Source organism: Salvelinus fontinalis, chromosome 18, assembly GCF_029448725.1.
Source record: "Salvelinus fontinalis isolate EN_2023a chromosome 18, ASM2944872v1, whole genome shotgun sequence".
NCBI lineage: Eukaryota > Metazoa > Chordata > Actinopteri > Salmoniformes > Salmonidae > Salvelinus > Salvelinus fontinalis.
In genome coordinates, this window is record NC_074682.1 from 19,939,713 (window position 1) to 19,960,974 (window position 21,262).

At 42.2% G+C, this 21,262-nt stretch overlaps 1 protein-coding gene and 1 non-coding gene across 3 annotated transcripts in view; one reads left to right on the plus strand and one right to left on the minus strand.

Moving 5' to 3' along the window:
- LOC129815123 (receptor-type tyrosine-protein phosphatase gamma-like) overlaps positions 1–21,262 on the minus strand; it is a 305,416-nt gene that overhangs the window by 264,907 nt on the left and 19,247 nt on the right. The window lies entirely within an intron of this gene.
- On the plus strand, positions 16,174–16,228 carry LOC129816069 (U7 small nuclear RNA). The gene has a single exon (XR_008753513.1). It is a non-coding gene; the product is annotated as a U7 small nuclear RNA (small nuclear RNA).

Below are 21,262 nucleotides of genomic sequence, written 5' to 3' on the forward strand. Positions count from 1 at the left end.
TCCCTAAAATACCCAAATTATCTCCAGCCAGAGGTTTTGGGAGGGCACCAACGACCCCAAATCTTTACAGCGCTTATCACACAAGAGGGGCCGGGCATTCAGGGAACAGAATACGACTACTAATACTGTAAACAGATGTTCTCTTTATCCTATAGGTTGTCATCGTACTGAATCAAACAACACCCAATGTAGAATATGGAGCACAGGAAAATAGACAGACTATTATCACACACACACACACGCAAACTCACAGACACACCCAGACCCCTTGTTGAGCTCTAATCAGGGCAGAAAGTGAACAGAGAGCCAACTTGTGCCATCACCACGGCGACGGGTGTTGGCCTTAAGGTTTAGGCCTCAAAAATCTCTACAAGATGTGCACAAGAAAAGAATGCGTGAGAGACAGATAGGTATTGTGTTTTATTCTCTGAATGAACTTTCTGAATTCATTTCTCTGCATGGGGTGTTTTTTCTCAAATACTCAACACATGCCATTGTCCACGTCAACTTCCACACCATGGAACTTACATTTTTCTCTATCATCAATGTCCATGTGTTAAGCAGCTCAGGTTAAATACACATCATAAGGGCACAGCTGCAGCCTCCCCACCGGGTATTTGGGTCTGGGCTGGTTTTCCGAGATGAATGCAAAGCAGCCAAGCTAGTGCTCACATTCCACCTCTTCCTGATGGGGCCTGGATGGCGCTGCAATGGATACCTGACGTTTTTTTTAAACGTTTTTTGTTGTTGTTGCATACAATGTTTCTACAAACGTTCTTTATGACCAATAATAATGTAACTTCTGGACATCAGAACAGTGATCACTAACCTCGATTTGGACAAAGATTTCTACTTCAAAGAGTCGGTGGCGCAGGACATAGTGCTAACCCCGGACCAGGCCCTGATCCCAGAGGAAGTAGTGTCACTGGCCTACACACAATACCCACATTATGTCATAGTGGAATTATGTTTTTAGACAAATTAATTCAAATGAAAAGCTGTAATGTCTGAGTCAATAAGTATTAAACCCTTTGGTTGCAAGCCTAAATACATTTTGAGTAAAAATATGCTTAACAACTCACATAATAAGTTGCATGGACTCACTCTGTGTGCAATAATAGTGTTTAACATTATTTTGAATGACTACCTCATCTCTGTACACCACACATACAGATATCTGTAAGGTCCCTCAATCGAGAAGTGAATTTCAAACACAAAATCAACCACAATGACCAAGCGTGTTTTCCAATGACTTGCAAAGAAGGGCACCTACAGTAATGTTAGAAAAACAAAATGTTAAAAAAACATGTTTTCACTTTGTCATTATGGTGTATTGTGTGCAGATGGGTGAAAAAAAGTAATCCATTTTGAATTCAGGCTGTAAAACAACAAAATGTGGAATAAGTCAAGGTGTATGAATACTTTCTAAAGGCAATGTAAATGACTATCGCCTCATAGTACTCACATCTGTAGCCATGAAATGTTTTGAAAGGCTGGTCATGGCTAACATCAACACCTTCATCCCAGACACCCTGGACCCACTCCAATTCACATACCGCCCCAACAGATGACGCACTTCACATGGCCTTCTCCCACCTGGACAGGAGGAACACCTAAATTTAAAGTCGAAGTTTACATACACCTTAGCCAAATACATTTAAACTCCGTTTTTCACAATTCCTGACATTTAATCCTAGTAAAAATTCCCTGTCTTAGGTCAGTTAAGATCACCACTTTATTTTAAGAATGTGAAATGTCAGAATAATAGCAGAGAGAATTTTTTATTTCAGCTTTTATTTCTTTCATCACATTCCCAGTGGGTCAGAAGTTGTTCCACAAGCTTCCCACAATAAGATGGATGAATTTTGGCCCATTCCTCCTGACTGAGCTGGTGTAACTGAGTCAGGTTTGTAGGCCAACAAATGTTCTATTGGATTGAGGTCAGGGCTTCGTGATGGCCACTCCAATACCTTGACATTGTTGTCCTTAAGCCATTTTGCCACAACTTTGGAAGTATGCTTGGGGTCATTGTCCATTTGGAAGACCCACCTGTGACCAAGCTTTAACTTCTTGATTGATGTCTTGAGATGTTGCTTCAATATATCCACATAATTTTCCTCCCTCATGATACCATCTATTTTGTGAAGTGCACCAGTCCATCCTGCAGCAAAGCACCCCCAAAACATGATGCTGCCACCCTCGCGCTTCACGGTTGGGATGGTGTTCTTCGGCTTGCAAGCCTCCCCTTTTTCTCCCCAAACAAAACGATGGTCATTACTGCAAACAGTTCCATTTTTGTTTCATCAGACCAGAGGACATTTCTCCAAAAAGTACGATCTTTGTCCCCATATGCAGTTGCAAACCGTAGTCTGGCTTTTTTATTGCGTTTTTTGGAGCAGTGGCTTATTCCTTGCTGAGCGGCCTTTCAGGTTATGTAAATATAGGACTCGTTTTACTGTGGATATAGATACCTTTGGTATCTGTTTCCTCCAGCATCTTCACAAGGCCCTTTGCTGTTGTTCTGGTATTGATTTGCACTTTTCGCACCAAAGTACGTTCATCTCTAGGAGACAGAACGCGTCTCCTTCATGAGAGGTTTGACGGCTGTGTGGTCCCATGGTGTTTATACTTGTGTACTATTGTTTGTACAGACGAACCTGGTACCTTCAGGCATTTGGAAATTGCTCCCGAGGATGAACCAGACTTGTGGAGGTCTACAATTTTTTTTCTGTCTTGGCTGATTTCTTTTGATTTCCCCATGATGTCAAGCAAAGAGGCACTGAGTTTGAAGGTAGGCCTTGAAATACATCCACAGGTACACCTCCAATTGACTCAAATGATGTCAATTAGCCTATCAGAAGCTTCTAAAGCCATGACATCATTTTCTGGAATTTTCCAAGCTGTTTAAAGGCACAGTCAACTTAGTGTATGTAAACTTCTCACCCACTGGAATTGTTATACAGTGAATATAAGTGAAATAATCTGTCTGTAAACAATTGTTGGAAAACTTACTTGTGTCATTCACAAAGTAGATGTCCTAACCGACTTACCAAAACTATCGTTTGTTGACAAGAAATTTGTGGAGTGGTTGAAGAACTAGTTTTAATGACTCCAACCTAAGTGTATGTAAACTTCCGACTTCAACTGTATGTGAGAATGCTGTTCATTGACTACAGCTCAGTGTTCGACACCATTGTGCCCTCCAAGCTCATCACTAAGCTAAGGTACCTGGGACTGAACACCTCCCTTTGTAACTGGACTTCCTGATGGGCCATCCCCAGGTGGTGAGTGTAGGTAACAACACATCTGCCACGCTGACCCTCAACACGGGGCCCCTCAGGGGTGCGTGCTTAGTCCTCTTCTGTACTCTTTGTTCACCCACAACTGCGTTGGCCACGCACAACTCCAACACCATCATTACGTTTGCTGATGACACAACGGTGGTAGGCCTGATCACTGATGATGATGAGTCAGATACCTGACAGTGTGGTGCCAGGACAACAACCTCTCGCTAAAAGTCGGCAAGACAAAGGAGCTGATCGTGGACTACAGAAAAAGGGGGGCTGAGAACACTCCCATTCATATCGACAGGGCTGTAGTGGAGTGGGTTGAGAGCTTCAAGTTCCTCTTAGTCCACATCACTAAGTACAGTTGAAGTCGGAGGTTTACATACACTTAGATTGAAGTCATTAAAACTAGTTTTTCAACCACTCCACAAATTTCCTGTTAAGTCTGGTTCATCCTTGGGAGCAATTTCCAAATGCCTGAAGGAACCACGTTCATCTTTACAAACAATAGTGTGCAAGTATCAACGCCATGGGACCACGCAGCCGTCATACCGCTCAGGAAGGAGACACGTTCTGTCTCCTAGAGATGAACGTACTTTGGTGCCCAAAGTGCAAATCAATCAGGAGGCTGATTTGGCATGGTTCCTCAGATCTTCAAAAAGTTATACAGCTGCGCCATTGAGAGCATCTTGTCTGACTGCATCAATGCTTGGTATGGCAACTGCTTGGCATCCGACCGCAAGGCTGTACAGAGGGTAGTACATCACTGGGGCCGAGCTCCCTGCCATCCAGGACCTCTATACCAGGAGGTGTCAGAGGAAGGCCCTAAAAATTGTCAAAGATTTCAGCCACCCAAGTCATAAACTATTCTCTCTGCTACCTCACAGGAAGCGGTACCCATGTACCAAGTCTGGAACCAACAGGACCCTGAACAGCTTCTACCCCCAAGCCATAAGAATGCTACTGTAAATAGTTAGTTAAATAGTTAACCAAATAGCTACCCGGACTATTTGCATTGACCCCTTTTGCACAAACGTATTTTTACTCATCACATAAACTGCTGCTTCTGTTTACTATCTACCCTGTTGCCTAGTCACTTTATTCCTAGTTATATGTACACATCTACCTCAATTACCTCATAGCCCTGCACATCGACTGGTACAGGTACCCTGTGTATATAGCCAAGTTATCGTTACTCATTGTGTATTTATTATTACTTTTATATTAACTGTTATTACTTTCCTATTATTTCTCTATTATCTTTCTCTCTGCATTGTTGGAAAGGGCCTGTAAGTAATAATTCCACTGTTAGTCTACGCCTGTTGTTAACAAAGCACTTGACAAAAAAAAAACATTTGATTTGGAGTTCCCTGAGCATCCCCCAACAACAGACAACACCACAAGTCACACACACAGATTACTGCCCAGGAGGCACTCATTAAATTGGTAGTGCTAGCACACATAATAACACCTTCAGGTTTGCTTAGCTGTATACAAGTTAGGTCGTGAAGACTTCACTAGTCAGACACAAAAAAGGAAGTCTTCCCAGGGAGGGGTATGGTGTGAGAAGCAGGGTCTTCCGGAAACACTGCTGAGATCTTCACGGTAAACTCAAAACCATTAGATCTGACACCTCAGCCTTATATCTGATTTCCTCAGATCAGGTTCAGATAAGGCTGCCAACTGCTGACCTCGTTACCTCATCACAAACTCACCATGACCTCAGTCACAGTTGACCCAATATCCTCCTGATCCCAGTCTCCCTGACCAGAGTAGCAGGGCAGCATAGATTTGTAAAGAAGAATTTCACATCCAGAGGATTTCAATGGCATTCGGTTGTGTAGATCAAGATTGCACACCTCGTACCAACCATAGATTGTTTCCCTCTACTTCTCCAACAGAATGGACAGATAACATATCATCATATCATTGCAGTAAGCATTCTGATTGCGTATTGCTATTGTATTTTTTATTTATATTATTTTATTTAACCTTTATTTAACGAGGCAAGTCAGTTAAGAACAAATTATTATTTACAATGACGGCCTACCAAAAGGCAAAAGGCCTCATGCGGGGACGGGGCCTGGGATAAAAAAAATAAATAATAATAATACAACATAAACGTAGGACAAAACACACATCACGGCAAGAGAAACACAACACTACATAAAGAGAGACCTAAGACAACAACATAACAAGGCAGTAACACATGACAACACAGCATGGTAGCAACACAACATGACAACAACATGGTAGCAACACAACATTGCAGCAGCACAAAAACATTGTATAAATATTATTGGGCAAAGTCAACAGCACAAAGGTCAAGAAGGTAGAGACAACAATGCATCATACAAAGCAGCCGCAGCTGGGTTAGTTGGTAAGAGTGTCCATGATTGAGTCTTTGAATGAAGAGATTGAGAGTTTGAGAGTTTGAGTGTTTGTTGCAGCTCGTTCCAGTTGCTAGCTGCAGCGAACTGAAAAGAGGAGCGACCCAGGGATGTGTGTGCTTTGGGGACCTTTAACAGAATGTGACTGGCAGAACGGGTGTTGTATGTGGAGAATGAGGACTGCAGTAGATATCTCAAATCGGGGGGAGTGAGGCCTAAGAGGGTTTTATAAATATGCATCAACCAGTGGGTCTTGCGACGGGTATACAGTGATTACCAGTTTACAGAGGAGTATAGAGTGCAGTGATGTGTCCTATAAGGAGCAGCGGTGGCAAATCTGATGGACGAACGGTAAAGAACATCTAGCCTGATGACATCTGATGTCTCCGTAATCTAGCATGGGTAGGATGGTCTGAATCAGGGTGTTTGGCAGCTGATCCGAGGAGAGGCTACAACATGCTCATCCAGATGTCTCAGGAAGGAAGGAAGTGTTATGACTGGAAGAGTAGTGTTTCACAGAAGAAACAACTGACATGCCTGCTAGATCCAACAGCTAGAGGAAGCATTAAGCGGTTTCAAATGAGATGGCTAACTACAGTTTGTGATAGATTTTTGCAGGTGACATAGTAGAGCGACAGATACATGGTTTGATATTAAATTGATATGCCTCTGTCCACTGTGGTGAAGGTCAGTAGGATAAAAAAGGTTAGCTACTATTGAATCTGTATCTTATGATCCTCTGATTGAAGAAAAGTAATAGCAGAACGACAAGATTTTTCAAGTGCCTCTTTACCTTTTTGGATACTGTGAATTGATAGACAAAACTATTGCAGGGACAAGGGCCAGTCCAAGTTGAGAGGTGCTAAAGCTTTGCTTTTGAAAAAATTGCTATACACTAAATCTAATCATTTAAGTCTAGGCCTAGTCATCTCATGACAAAATTTACCCAACTACAGTATAAGGCAGTTGGATTGGATAAAATTACACAAAACACACACACACACACACACACACACACACACACACACACACACACACACACACACACACACACACACACACACACACACACACACACACACACACACACACACACACACACACACACACACACACACACACACACACACACCAATTCAAACCAAGGCCTATCTCTCCCAGGCATCTGAGCAATACACACAGTCTAATTGGGCTATTAGGTCTGGCATTAGCTGGCGGTGGTTACTGCAGCCATTACTGCCACAGCCTGAGCCAGTGGATGGGGAAGGGGATGTGGAGCGAGAGGACCGCTGCCGCAGCCACGGCACCATTAGCCAATTAAAACAATCACAGCTTAGGCTGACTAACGAGCTGGATTAGTCATATGTGCGTAAAATAATTGCTGGTCTCTTAACGTTCTTATTTTTCCATCCCTTCCTACCCAGTCAAACATCTGATTACCTATACAAAGGCTTCTCCAGAGAGAAGGGCTGGAGCGTTTGTCAAAAACAGTTACAGTCTATTTACCGGGCTGTGTCAAATGGCGTTGGCAGAAATCCATAGCGCATGCATTAGGCCGCCATATTGTACATTTATGTGGAGGGGGAGATGGGCCTGCTGTCAAGGGAAGGTTGGGCCTTCCGAGGGGGCCACGCTCACTCCTTCGACAATTAGGAGGATTTATGGCCAGTAGGAACAGAACTCTCTCTCAGTGCTTCATCGATTCTGGATCATTTTGCAGCGTGTATTTCACTGGATGATAAGAGTGATGGATACAACACTGGCCAGCCTGGACAGGAACAGAACCAACTTAAAACTAAGATAGAAGGGCAGGGATGGGGAGGGGAGAGGAGAAGTAGCCTAGTGGTTAACCTTTACTTCCTCACAAACCCGGATCCGGGAGCACCTCCATCAGTAAAAAAAGCTCCACCATTTTTTTCCTGCATAGGTAGCTATCACAAATTCGACCAAATAAAGATATAAATAGCCACTAACCAAGAAACAACTTCATCAGATGACAGTCTGATAACATATTTATTGTATAGCATATGTTTTGTTAGAAAAATGTGCATATTTCAGGTATAAATCATAGTTTACCATTGCAGCCACCATCACAACTCTCACCAAAGCGACTAGAATAACTACAGAGAGCAACGTGAATTACCTAAATACTCATCATAAAACATTTCTGAAAAATACACAGCGTACAGCAAATGAAAGTGTTTTACAGCGAAAACACAATATAGCATTATATTAGCTTACTACAATAGTCAACCACACAACAGCATTGATTCAAGCCAAAAATAGCGATAACGTATAAACCAGCAAAAGATATTTTTTCACTAACCTTCTCAAACGTCTTCAGATGACAGTCCTATAACATCATATTACACAATACATGTAGAGTTTGTTCGAAAATGTGCATATTTAGCGGCACAAATCGTGGTTATACAATATGAATAGTAGCCAAAATGCAAACAAAATGTCGGGAGAAATCTTGGGAGAGGCACCTATTCTAATCGATAACTAATCATATACTTGACTAAAAAATACAGGTTGGACAGCAAATGAAAGATACATTAGTTCTTAATGCAATCGCTGTGTTAGATTTTTAAAATTTACGTTCCTACAACATACAGCGTGCGTTAAAGCGAGACCGCACCTAGATTCATGGTAGAATAGTGGTTTCACATTTTTCAACAGAACGAATTAACATCATAAATACTTCTTACTTTTTGATGAACTCCCATCAGAATCTTGGACAAGGTGTCCTTTGTCCAAAAGAATCGTTGCTTGGTTGTAGATTGTCCTCTTCAACGTTCGAATTAGCAGTAAACATTAGCCATGTGGCAAAGACGTGTCCGACTCACTAAAATGCAGGGCAAATAAATATCCGAAAATCGCAATATACCAATATAAACTGATATAACTCGGTTTAATATAACATTATGATGTCTTTAACACCTATATCTAATAAAAACAGAGCCGGATATATCTAAGGCCTATAACCGGAGCGTTCTAGAGCCACAGCCAGAGGTCCTTCCTGCGTCAGAGCGAAGTGAACAAAGGCCGGACCCTAGGTTCCCAGGCCATTTATAACCTCTCAGTTCTGCCTAGCAACCCCATTTCAATTCTCACTATTCGCTGACACCCAGGGGAAGACGTATGCAGTGCATCTCAACCAATAGAAGACAGGCAGATTTATAAACAGATCTCAGAACTGCAAGCAGATTTCAGCATTCTCACATCCTCAGGAAAATTGCTCTAAGTTCAGTTCTGTTTTACTCACAGATATAATTCAAACGGTTTTAGAAACTAGAGAGTGTTTTCTATCCAATAGTAATAATAATATGCATATTGTACAAGCAAGAATTGAGTACGAGGCAGTTTAATTTGGGAACAAAATTATTACAAAGTGAAAACAGCACCCCCTATTGAGGAGAAGTTAAAAGGTAATTTACCACCTTCACAAGTGCAGTCTCAGTGCTATGATGGGGTCTAAAACCAGACTGAAGCATTTTATACACAGTGTGTAGTATAGTATTCTACAGTTTACTACAGAATTCTATAGTAAGTATTGTATTAATCTATAATAAACTGTAGTGGAATATGTTACAGGCAGCATAAAGAAGAAAAAGACATGATTAAAGACATGAAAAGACATCAATAATGAATGCAATGAATTGATTATTGAATGTTATGATGGACATAGCTTTGTAGAACCAAAACATACACAGCCTCTGGTCAACAAACTCGAACTCGAGAACGAATCATTTGGGGACCTGCAGTTCGCAAACGATATTGTGCTTACCACCCTCACGTCAGTCAAGCAATGCATCCCGTCAACAGTCGTTCACAATTTAGTCGGGTTGCGGTCACAACTAGACCATGTTTCAAATGTATCAAAAAATTATATTTGTATGCCTAACAATCAACAAATGTATATAGTTTAAAGCACACATTTACAAGTCTCAGTCACAAAGGACCATCCCCTATGGTGAACGACATGTGAACGAGAGGCTTGTAGAATCATGACTCTTTCGAGTTTTCAGGTCATCCTTCGCCGGTAAGGGGTCCTGCAAGATATGAGCATTACTGACTCAAATGAACGAAATGAGTCAAAAGATTTGAGTCAGTTAAAAGAGCCGAACTTCCCATCTCTACTTTCTACAACATTATCGTTGCTAGGTAGCAACACACATACAGGGACATACCAATCAAAGCTTAAGAAAATAAAGTTACTACCACCTTCTCGTTTGGAGTATTTCAACAAGGCTGTCGACTGATGATCTACGCTGTGTGATAACCAAAAAGATTGACTGCCGACATTCTGTTCAGTGGTGCTAAGTACTCTCGGCAGGTAGACACTCGACCATCCTACTGGTCTGTCTGAGCCTTAAGAGGATTTATGGGCCCAAGGGGAGGGTTATTGGGAAAGAAGGAGGTATGAGATTGTGTATTAAATGGTGTATGTAAATGTGGTAGTAATTGGTCGGTAGTTGGATGGTAGTTGGGGGTGCGTGTGTGTGTGTGTGCATACAGTATTTGTTTGTCGTGTCATGTATGTGTTAAACCGGGTAACAAGGAGAACAGTACAGAATATAGGAGTAGCTGCAGTCTGCACTCTGCCCTACTAGATTGACAGGCTCTGTATAATAACTGCCATTCTTCATGCCTGAAGAAATCTAATGTCTCTCCAATCCCATGGGTGAATCAAGCTCTGTTACAGTTCATTTATATTATCCACCCTCCCCATAATATATTATATCTCTTCCATCACTTTTCCTTTATGTCATGGCTGCCTCTCTCTCTCTCTCTCTCTCTCTCCCCCTCTCTCTCTCTCTCCATCGCTCTCTCTCTCTCTCTCCATCGCTCTCTCTCTACATCCCCATGGATAAAGAAGGAAAGAGAAATGTCCACTCTGCATGATAAGGCTCATTGTATGTGTGGGTATGAATGTGCGAGTTTGTATATGCATTTTATTTTTCTCCTCCTCACTAGGTTGTAATAGTGAAATGTAACACTTGGGGATTGTGGGGATGGTTATGTATGGTACCTGCGATGGGGATGGTTATGTATGGTACCTGTGATGGGGATGGTTATGTATGGTACCTGTGATGGGGATGGTTATGTATGGTACATGTGATGGGGATGGTTATGTATGGTACCTGTGATGGGGATGGTTATGTATGGTACCTGTGATGGGGATGGTTATGTATGGTACCTGTGATGGGGATGGTTATGTATGGTACATGTGATGGGGATGGTTATGTATGGTACCTGTGATGGGGATGGTTATGTATGGTACCTGTGATGGGGATGGTTATGTATGGTACCTGTGATGGGGATGGTTATGTATGGTACCTGTGATGGGGATGGTTATGTATGGTACCTGTGATGGGGATGGTTATGTATGGTACCTGTGATGGGGATGGTTATGTATGGTACCTGTGATGGGGATGGTTATGTATGGTACCTGTGATGGGGATGGTTATGTATGGTACCTGTGATGGGGATGGTTATGTATGGTACCTGTGATGGGGATGGTTATGTATGGTACCTGTGATGGGGATGGTTATGTATGGTACCTGTGATGGGGATGGTTATGTATGGTACCTGTGATGGGGATGGTTATGTATGGTACCTGTGATGGGGATGGTTATGTATGGTACCTGTGATGGGGATGGTTATGTATGGTACCTGTGATGGGGATGGTTATGTATGGTACCTGTGATGGGGATGGTTATGTATGGTACCTGTGATGGGGATGGTTATGTATGGTACCTGTGATGGGGATGGTTATGTATGGTACCTGTGATGGGGATGGTTATGTATGGTACCTGTGATGGGGATGGTTATGTATGGTACATGTGATGGGGATGGTTATGTATGGTACCTGCGATGGGGATGGTTATGTATGGTACCTGTGATGGGGATGGTTATGTATGGTACATGTGATGGGGATGGTTATGTATGGTACATGTGATGGGGATGGTTATGTATGGTACCTGCGATGGGGATGGTTATGTATGGTACCTGTGATGGGGATGGTTATGTATGGTACATGTGATGGGGATGGTTATGTATGGTACCTGCGATGGGGATGGTTATGTATGGTACCTGTGATGGGGATGGTTATGTATGGTACCTGCGATGGGGATGGTTATGTATGGTACCTGTGATGGGGATGGTTATGTATGGTACCTGTGATGGGGATGGTTATGTATGGTACCTGCGATGGGGATGGTTATGTATGGTACCTGTGATGGGGATGGTTATGTATGGTACCTGCGATGGGGATGGTTATGTATGGTACCTGTGATGGGGATGGAGTTTGCTGGGGGGGTGAAATGGGATTGTGTGGGCCATGGGGACTGATAAAGACGCAGTCCAAATGGATTTGTAATGGCTATTCATGGGGTGGTGAGCAACTCAAATGGTTTGACACTAATGTTAATGCAGATGGAGTTATGGGGAGAGCGCAAGAAAGACTGGTCTTAGGTACAATCATGTATGTGCATAGTATGTGCATGTGTGAGAGAGATTCATGCATGTGATAAAATGTGAATGTGTAGTTGGTGTATGTGTCCACAATAGCTAGCACTGTTAAATACCATGTACTATATGGGTGCTATGTGCATTCATATAGTAGGTGAATGTTTAAGCTACACATATCTTACATACACAACATAGTCATCCTGTCTACTTGCATCTGTGGTCTATTCATGGCCATGCTTGTAGTAGGAGAGACTGAACAGTTTGAGCAGTCCTTTAAGAAGCGCTGTGGCACTGTGACACTGTGCTTCTGTTTTATGAAAGCATTTCTTAAATCTAGTTCATGGTTCCCTCCTGTACCATGATAGTGGCTCACCAGCTCCCATGTATTGATCCCAAAATAACATCAAAGGCTCTCTGACTTTAGAAGTTGTAAGGGGGGGACGGTGGAGACAGAGAGGGGGAAGGAAGGAGGAGAAGAGGGAGAGGATATCTGTAACGAAACATAGCTCAGGGCTGGCAAAAGAAAATACACTTCTTGAAAGCATGTCTAGTGTAATGTATGTGAGTCTGTCTGAGCTTTTGATGCCAGTGTGGACATGTCTTCTGTCTTTCTTGCTTCCTATGTCTGTTGAACTGATTCTAAATGATGGCCAAGGGGTGCAGGCTGTGGTTGCATCACCTTTGTTGTGGAGTCAGACTTCTCTCTGAAAGGGTTGTTGTGGCTATCTCTCCCACACTGATTTGCCCCATCGGGGTCTATTTGTTCCTCTTCATTGCATGTTCATTGCCATTGTGGTTAGATTTACATGACAAACTCCCTGTTACGTTGACAACTCATTGGAATGGTTTGAGTGTAGGTCAAATGAGGGGGTTGAGTTTGTCTGTGGCGCAATTTAAAAAATAAAACAATGTAATGCAATTGAGACATGTTTGACAATGTCTTTAGTTGCAGTATTAAACAGCAGGTTTCTCAACCAGATGTGTGTAGCTATAATTGAAGCGGTGTTGATGTGTTTATATTTTGATCAATGTGTTTCTTCCAATGGTTATGTGAGAGTTTCAGACTTAACTGACCCTGTATACAGATGAGAGGCTACTTTCCCCTTCTCTCCTCTGGCTGTGAGAAATGGCACTTGGCCTGCTGCTCAGAGGGGAATGGTGTAATGAGAGGATAGAGTTTCAGCCAGCTTTGTCTGAAGTGAATTTAAATGTGGAATATGCCTTTTGTCAGACAGCACTTAGTGAGTGTATCGATCCACCAATGAAAGGCAACCGGGAACAATGGTTCTTATAAGGCATGCAGAGGAGAGAACACCCCCATCCAGCTCCACCCCACCAAAACAGCTCTGTTGTGAGTCACACTTGGTTCCTCACTCTCCCTCTTTCTTTGTCTATGTAACTGCCACTGATCCTCCTCTCTCTTTTCTCCATCTCTCTGATTCCAACAATTTGTTCGGTTCAAATTTTTTGTAATTCTGCAGACACTCTTATCCAGAGCGAGTTATAGGAGCAATTAGGTTTAAGTGCCTTTGCTCAAGTGCACATCGACCAATTGCTCTACTAGTCGGCTCGGCGATTTGAACCAGCAACCTTTCGGTTACTGGCCTTTACAGGAAGCCAGTGTAGGGAGGCTAGCACTGGAGTAATATGATCAAATTCTTTGGTTCTAGTCAGGATTCTAGCAGCCGTATTTAGCACTAACTGAAGCTTATTTAGTGCTTTATCCGGGTAGCCTGCAAGTAGAGCATTGCAGTAGTCTAACCTAGAAGTAACAAAAGCATGGATACATTTTTCTGCATCATTTTTGGACAGAAAATTTCTGATTTTTGCAATGTTACGTAGATGGAAAAAAGCTGTCCTTGAAACAGTCTTGATATGTTCGTCAAAAGAGAGATCAGGGTTTCACCATGTTTCATTGAAATGTACAGCTGTGTGTCATCCGCATAGCAGTGAAAGTTAAAATTATGTTTTCGAATGACATCCCCAAGAGGTAAAATATATAGTGAAAACAATAGTGGTCCTAAAACGGAACCTTGAGGAACACCGAAATGTACAGTTGATTTGTCAGAGGACAAACCATTCACAGAGAGAAACTGATATCTTTCCGACAGATAAGATCTAAACCAGGCCAGAACTTGTCCGTGTAGACCAATTTGGGTTTCCAATCTCTCCAAAAGAATGTGGTGATCGATGGTATCAAAGGTAGCACTAAGGTCTAGGAGCACGAGGACAGATGCAGAGCCTTGGTCTGACGCCATTAAGGCAAGGGTTGATTTCAAGGTTTTACTGCTAACCTACAAAGCATTACATGGGCTTGCTCCTACCTATCTTTCCGATTTGGTCCTGCCGTACATACCTACAGGTACGCTACGGTCACAAGACGCAGACCTCCTAATTGTCCCTAAATTTCTAAGCAAACAGCTGGAGGCAGGGCTTTCTCCTATAGAGCTACATTTTTATGGAATGATCTGCCTACCCATGTGAGAGACGCAGACTCGGTCTCAACTTTTAAGTCTTTACTGAAGACTCATCTCTTCAGTGGGTCATATGATTGAGTGTAGTCTGGCCCAGGAGTGTGAAGGTGAACGGAAAGGCTCTGGAGCAACGAACCGCCCTTGCTGCCTGGCCGGTTCCCCTCTCTCCACTGTGATTCTCTGCCTCTAACTATTACAGGGGCTGAGTAACTGGCTTACTGGTGCTCGTTCATGCTGTCCCTAGGAGGGGTGCGTCACTTGAGTGGGTTGAGTCACTGACATGATCTTCCTGTTTGGGTTGTGCCGTGGCGGAGATCTTTGTGGGCTATACTCGGCCTTGTCTCAGGATGGTAAGTTGGTGGTTGAAGATATCCCTCTAGTGGTGTGGGGGCTGTGCTTTGGCAAAGTGGGTGGGGTTATATCCTTCCTGTTTGGCCCTGTCCGGGGGTATCATCGGATGGGGCCACAGTGTCTCCTGACCCCTCCTGTCTCAGCCTCCAATATTTATGCTGCAGTAGTTTATGTGTCGGGGGGCTAGGGTCAGTTTGTTATATCTGGAGTACTTCTCCTGTCATATCCGGTGTCCTGTATGAATTTAAGTATCCTCTCTCTAATTCTCTCTTTCTCTCTTTCTTTCTCTCTCTCGGAGGACCTGAGCTCTAGGACCATGCCTCAGGAATACCTGGCATGATGACTCCTTGCTGTCCCCAGTCCACCTGGCCGTGCTGCTGCTCCAGTTTCAACTGTTCTGCCTGCGGCTATGGAACCCTGACCTGTTCACCGGACGTGCTACCTGTCCCAGACCTGCTGTTTTCAACTCCCTAGAGACCGCAGGAGCGGTAGAGATACTCTTAATGATTTGCTATGAAAAGCCAACTGACATTTACTCCTGAGGTGCTCACTTGCTGCACCCTTGACAACTACTGTGATTATTATTATTTGACCATGCTGGTCATTCATGAACATTTGAACACCTTGGCCATGTTCTGTTATAATCTCCACCCGGCACAGCCAGAAGAGGTCTGGTCACCCCTCATAGCCTGGTTCCTCTCTAGGTTTCTTCCTAGGTTTTGGCCTTTCTAGGGAGTTTTTCATAGCCACCATGCTTCTACACCTGCATTGCTTACTGTTTGGGGTTTTAGGCTGGGTTTCTGTACAGCACTTTGAGATACCAGCTGATGTAAGAAGGGCTATATAAATACATTTGATTTGATTAGTATCCCTCGATCATGTGTACAACTTACTATAGAATTTTGTAGTACACTGTAGAATACTATAGTAAATACAATAGTATTATCCACAAAAAAAACACTGTAGTAAATACAAAGCCTGCGAAAACACAAAAGTCTGCAGTTGTTGAACTATAGTAATAATACCGTATTTAATTTGTATATACCTTGCCCATTGCCCTCCCTCATGTCGCATCTTGTGCCACCCATAAGTGAGAAACCTACATGCAAAGTATAGACCATATATTGTGTTCCTTACATGTTATAGAAAAGAGCAGAAGCTCTGCTCAGACCCCAGATCTACCTATAGGTTATGGAAAATTTGCTCTTTAAGTAATTGTCCAGTAGGTTTCCTCAAGAAAAAAGCCCCCACTTCTAATGTCAAAGTTGATAAAACAAACACACTGTGGTAAATACTAGTAATGTTAACAAAAACACTACAGTAAATACTACAGTATACTAGAGTCTGCAAAAACACTACAGTAAATACTACAATATTAGGGTTGGTCGGTATTCAGATGTTCATACCGTCATACGGTTTCTGTACCATACAGGGGTATATAGTATTACCGGAAGTGCACACAAGGAGCGCTATAAAAAAACAACAGATTAAGGCAACAGGGATCTTGATCCAGGAGGGGTTTGAATGTCTCTGCTTTAACCAAGAAGCTTGATCTTGACATCTAGCTAGCAAGTTAGCAAACCAAATGCATAGCTGGAGACCTGAGCTGGATATAATTTATTTGACACATATAAATTCGGGTGCCCCGAACCCCTCCCCCACACAATAAAATAAAATACATTTTAAACAGTATTGAAAATAATTTTCATATCTTGGTATACCATATAAACGGTATATCGTCCAAGCCTATACAGTATACTACAGTCCGCAAAAACACTACAATAATTACTATAGTATATACTACAGTTTTTTAGTACACAAAAACACTACAGTGAATAGTACAGTAAAGTCTGCAAAAACACTACAGTAAAGTCCACAAAAACACTACAGTGAATAATACAGTAAAGTCCACAAAAACACTACAGTGAATAGTACAGTAAAGTCCACAAAAACACTACAGTAAAGTCCACAAAAGCACTACAGCAAAGTCCACAAAAATACTACAGTCAATAGTACAGTAAAGTCTGCAAAAACACTACAGTAAAGTCCACAAAAACACTACAGTGAATAGTACAGTAGTCTGCAAAAACACAGGTGAATAGTGCAGTAAAGTCTGCAAAAACACCGGTGAATAGTACAGTAGAATCCGCAAAAACACGACAGTAAAGTCTGCAAAAACAATACAGTGAATAAATAGTACAGTAAAGTCTGCAGAAACAATACAGTGAATAAATAGTACAGTAAAGTCTGCAAAAACACTACAGTGAATAGTACAGTAAAGTCTGCAAAAACACTACAGTGAATAGTACAGTAAAGTCTGCAGAAACAATACAGTGAATAAATAGTACAGTAAAGTCTGCAAAAACACTACAGTGAATAGTACAGTAAAGTCTGCAAAAACACTACAGTGAATAGTACAGTAAAGTCTGCAAAAACACTACAGTGAATAGTACAGTAGTCTGCAAAAACACTACAGTGAATAGTACAGTAAAGTCTGCAAAAACACTACAGTGAATAGTACAGTAAAGTCTGCAAAAACACTACAGTGAATAGTACAGTAAAGTCTGCAGAAACAATACAGTGAATAAATAGTACAGTAAAGTCTGCAAAAACACTACAGTGAATAGTACAGTAAAGTCTGCAAAAACACTACAGTGAATAGTACAGTAAAGTCTGCAAAAACACTACAGTGAATAGTACAGTAGTCTGCAAAAACACTACAGTGAATAGTACAGTAAAGTCTGCAAAAACACTACAGTGAATAGTACAGTAAAGTCTGTAAAACACTACAGTGAATAGTACAGTAGTCTGCAAAAACACTACAGTGAATAGTACAGTAAAGTCTGCAAAAACACTACAGTGAATAGTACAGTAGTCTGCAAAAACACTACAGTGAATAGTACAGTAGTCTGCAAAAACACTACAGTGAATAGTACAGTTACGTCTGCAAAAACACTACAGTGAATAGTACAGTAAAGTCTGCAAAAACACTACAGTGAATAGTACAGTAAAGTCTGCAAAAACACTACAGTGAATACTATAGTTATTAATCCTGCTTTAGGACTCATTTATTTCAATCAGTTAAGAACACATTTTTATTTACAATGACCGGCCAAACCCAGACGACGCTGGGCCAATTGTGCACCGCTCTATAAGAGTCCCAATCACGGCCAGTTTTTGATACAGCCTGGAAACTTCAGGCTGTATTATGATATGTCATCATAATATATGCACAAACTGTTTTGGATGGGAAGCATGCGGACGCCTTTACTCTCCCCACCCATCTCCTCCTCTCCCCCTTTTTCTCCTCCACCCCCTCATCCCTTCTGTCCTGTTCCTGTGGTGAGTGGTGCAGTGAGGGGCTGAGTGCTGCAGTGAGGGGCTGTGCTGTTGATGAGGTCTAATTAAAGAGATTAGAGGGAGACAGACTTCCAGTGATAATGGGGTGACCTAGTAGGCTACTAATGTGCTCCGCCCAGCCCATTTAATCCAATTCACATCCGTTATAGTTACCCCCTTTGTTCTTCTGTTAAACCTGCCACTTAAGAGAGAATGTCATCCTTTGTTTAAACAAGTCACTCCTTTTATCAGCTGAAAGGGAATGGGCCCAAGCTGACACGTGCAGCCTAAAGATCCTCAATTTCCCCCACAGAGTAAACTTCATTAAATCACATTCTTATCACTGAGAAACTAAGCAATAAAACGGCAGCTCTGCATTGTACTCCAGCTCAGCGGTAGAAGTGCAAGAATAACATCTGCCTATCTTGAGCTACAAGCTCTCACAGACTAGGCATTGTGCCGTTTTCTAATAACTGGACATACATTCAAATTCCTCTACCACTGCCACTATGATCACACATTAGCTTGGCTATCATGCTTTTGTTTTCATGCGTAATACAAAGCCAATACAACCAGACTAGAAAACCTGGTGTTTTGAGCTGAAACTGAAACTACAGTATGTGTGTTTTGGTTAATTAGGAAGGAGTCTGGCTACTTTTCCTGCATCTGCAGGCTACATTCTGTTGCTAGGCAATGGTGTATCTGATCGGCTTCAATCACATATCATTCAACAAGAGCTTCTTCAAAGAACCTCCAAAGGGTTCCGTTCTGCCAGTCTCTTGGAACACACTGTTGCCAGGCCAAGGTTGGGTCAAATTGATAAGACACTCAGTGAATTCCAAAGGCTGAGAGGGATGATTTCAACTGAGTCTGGAGGATGCCAAGTTAGGCAGAGGGTATTCCACTTTTGATCTGGTCACATGGATGCACAATTCATGCTCCCTGTTAAGGGTAAATCCACCCAAGTCTGTATATACTGTATATCTTTTTATTTTATTTTATATCACAGACACCACACACAAATCTCCTAAACCTCCCAAATCAAACTACTGTAAATTTCCAGGGTTCCAGCATATGTTGTCAGAACCCTATCTGCTCTACTTCAAGAATGTACCCTGTGAGAGTGTTCTATCCTATATGAGTCTCCTTTGTGAATGGTCATTCCACTGAGTATATGAAGAAAAAAAAGATAATGAAAAACAAAGATTAAGACGATAAACCCGAAATGGCCGCAGTTTTATAGACAGAGTACACAAGCAGCTTAAAGATTACATTTGTCTGTTTGGATTGATAACTGTGTCTCGGGCCGTTCAGTTTATAGTCAGGGAGCTGGAGAGATTAGGCAGAGAAATGAAAAGCATATCACGCCAGCAAAGGGACAAATGCAGCAGGTCTATCTGTGTCCAGAATCTGGGAGCATGAAACATTCCCGCAGATTACTGATACCAACCACACACCATGGGGCAGGATCTGTGCCCTAATCCAAAATCCAGCCCACGTAGGTGGCACAAACACAACTAAGAGGAACTCTCTCTATAAACCTTGCACAGAACTTCCACACACAGACATGAGAGTGAAAGGAAAGAAAACTATAAAAAAAGACCAAGACCTGTTGTCAATTACATACACTACCGGTCAAGGGTTTTTCTTTAATATGACTATTTTCTACATTGTAGAATAATAGTGAGGACATCAAAACTATGAAATAACACATATGGAATCATGCAGTAACCAAAAAAGTGTTAAATAAATCAAAATATATTTGAGATTCTTCAAATAGCCACACTTTGCCTTGATGACAGCTTTGCACACCTGGCATTTCTCAACCAGCTTAATGAGGTAGTCACCTGGAATGCATTTCAATTAACAGTTGCGCCTTCTTCAAAGTTCCCACCTTTAAAAATAAAGAAAAACCCTTGAATGAGTAGGTGTTCTAAAACTTTGACTGGTAGTGTATGTATATGCATGCTGATCGTGGACTTCAGGAGACAGCAGAGGAAGCACACTCCCATCCACATCGACGGGACTGCAGTGGAGAGGGTTAGGATTAGTTCCTCGGCGTACAAATCACTGACAATGGTCCACCCACACAGACAGTGTGGTGAAGAAGGTGCAACAGCGCCTCTTCAACCTCAGGAGGCTGAAGAAATTTGGCTTGGCCCCTAAGACCCTCACAAACTGGGCACACTGCCTGCCCTCCAGAACACCTACAGAACCCAATGTCACAGAAAGGCCAAAAATATAATCAAGGACATCAACAACCCGAGCCACGGCCTGTTCACACCGCTATCATCTAGAAGGCGAGGTCAGTACAGGTGCATCAAAGCTGGGACAGAGAGACTGAAAAACAGCTTCTATTTCAAGGCCATGAGACTGTTAAATAGCCACCACTATCCGGCCTCCACCCAGTACCCTGCCCTGAACTTAGTCACTGTCACTAGCCGGCTACCACCCGGTTACTCCACCCTGCCCCTTAGAGGCTGCTGCCCTATTAATATAGACATGGAATCACTGGTCACTTTAATAATGTTTACATACTGTTTTACTCATTTCATACAGTACTGTGTGTATATACTGTATTCTAGTCAATACCATCCTATTCAACTATTGCTATATACACTGCTCAAAAAAATAAAGGGAACACGTAAACAACACAATGTAACTCCAAGTCAATCACACTTCTGTGAAATCAAACTGTCCACTTAGGAAGCAACACTGATTGACAATAAATTTCACATGCTGTTGTGCAAATGGAATAGACAAAAGGTGGAAATTATAGGCAATTAGCAAGACACCCCCCAAAAAGGAATGATTCTGCAGGTGGTGACCACAGACCACTTCTCAGTTCCTATGCTTCCTGGCTGATGTTTTGGTCACTTTTGAATGCTGGCGGTGCTCTCACTCTAGTGGTAGCATGAGACGGAGTCTACAACCCACACAAGTG